Raw genomic sequence first — 2316 nt, forward strand, 5'->3', positions numbered from 1 at the left:
ATCCAAGTAATAATTCTAGTGAAAATTAAACAAGTGTTGAAAAATGTAAGCAAACATACATATGATCCTATAATTGGAGTATGTGTTTCATGCATCGTCCTATAATAATGCCTGTTTGCTACACCGATGTAAAAGAGCTCCTAAACGCGTTAAAAGAATAAACAATAATTGTATTATTAAAGAAAAATAGTTTTCATAAAACAGATTTGCTTTAGCAGGCCTTCAGTAAGAACCAAAATTACCAAATTGTAAAATCATTATCTGAAACAAAGCAGCATTATTTACTCAATATTAATTATGCCATTAAAAAGGTGATTTTTGCTGCATTGTCTTTCAGTTTAACAGAGCTAACAGTTTATGTGTGACCCCTAAGACATGCCCAAGAGGTGAGAAACAAATTGTTTTTTCCGATTTTAGTTAGTTACTTTGCTTCCCATCAAGCTTACAAAGCCCTAAATGCAGCAAAATAAGAAACACAAATTTACAGTACACATTTAAATAACTCCATATGTTTAATTTAGCACCATTTGACAAGGCTGAAATTTACGAATCTAAAGTTTACTCTTTACTGAATAGTTAGGTGGTCTACTTGTGCACATTTACAATACCTAAATAGCATGTTTATTTTCGCATACGACGTTCTCTTAATAGCAGAAATTTTCTACATTTTTTCCTTGTGTCATATGTCAAGCCAGGAAGCTAGGTGTGAAGCAATTATGGTACTCTTAGATTCACTTTTTTCTTAGAACCCTTTAATGCACTTTTAAGAATATAGTTCTTATCCTTTAGTTTACAATGCTCTTTATTTGCCTACTACTTAAGGGCACATGCAAATTATTAGCTGATTTTGCTTTTGAGCCAAAGCCATTAAAGGACAATAAATACACAAATTTATCAGTGTGTAAGCATAGATCTTTTCACATGTGATTCTATTACATATATTACGTCTTCCATAAATAGTTAGCATGCTAATACCACACAGACACCTACCCTTTCTTAAACTCCTTTCTAAAACCTATCTTCAAAATTTGCGCTTTCTTTTCCACTTGCTATAAGCAAATAACCATTGTTCTATAGATAATGATATTGATATTTCCCGCACAAAGATGGAAAGTTGTCTAGCCTCTGGAGTGTTTGCATCTTACTCACCTTTGTTGAAAGCTAAATCTGGTGATTAATTTGTCAAGCGCCTCTCAAGACTAAGCTCCGCCTAATAGTCTTCTTTAGCTTAAACTTGCGGAATAGCTGAATTGCTTGGCTTCCTAATAGCATCATGGAATCCGGAAAGCTTGCTTATAACGAGTAAATATGATAATGTACTACAGTTCAGGCTTAGATATAGCTGTAAGTGATAGAACGTGTGCAATTATTCTCCTCATTGATGCATTTTGGCAGTCAATAGGAAGCGCAGGGTAATGAAGCCTAAGAATATTCAGCTGAACCTTATAGCCTACGCTCTCTGCCCCAAACCCTCTCCTGGTTTTCTCCGGTAGGTAACGTAGGCCTTTCTGACAATTCATAGGTAATACCTTTCCCCCCGATGTAGTGTAAAGAAGGGCGTACTAAAAGCCTTCTTTTCCACGTTGCAAGTGTAGCGTGTTCTCTGTAAACATGGTTTTCGTAAATAACCGGCTATGGAAAATGTGTTGGTAACTGCTGGCAATTTCGTGTAGACTTTTCCCTGAGCCACGTAACTTTTCTCCAATTAATGTGAAAAAAGCCTTATACATGGCCGTGACCTAGCGTAGTTAGAAGTGCTCCCTACTTTGACATTGGCCTGTAGTATTACCCATAAATACCAAAGTGATTTTTTGTCCACCAGCTTCTCCTCTCTTTCCCTCCCAGCCCACTGGAACGATCAAGATAGCTTTTTGTTAGATTGTTCAACTTTCATCGATTTTTCAGTTAAAAGGGAAGAGCTTATTTTCTCTACGATATTTTGAACTGCAATACAATTTAGCCCTCCTTTCCCAATGACAATGGGAGCTTCGCATCCACGAATTGCGCCAGAACTAAGTACGCGCTCCGCCTTGTATGCTTCAGTGGAAAGCTAATTGTGATTAACATTCGGTCCATTAAGTAAGAAACCGTAACGGCTTTACGGTCACATCACCGTTATTGTCACGATTAATCAATAAAGTGCTTGGCAAATGTTGCCTGCCTGATCTCATCTCATAACTATGCAAATTATTTTGACGTGGTCAGAAATGTTGTCAGATCGGGTCATTCAACACCATTTCTAGTCGCAAATTCAAGCCGGTATTCGTAATCGCTTATATCGAGTGGGTTACGTAAATCCAAGATTTAAAGTCAACA

Source organism: Echinococcus granulosus (assembly GCF_000524195.1).
Source record: "Echinococcus granulosus chromosome Unknown EG_S00266, whole genome shotgun sequence".
Lineage (NCBI taxonomy): Eukaryota > Metazoa > Platyhelminthes > Cestoda > Cyclophyllidea > Taeniidae > Echinococcus > Echinococcus granulosus.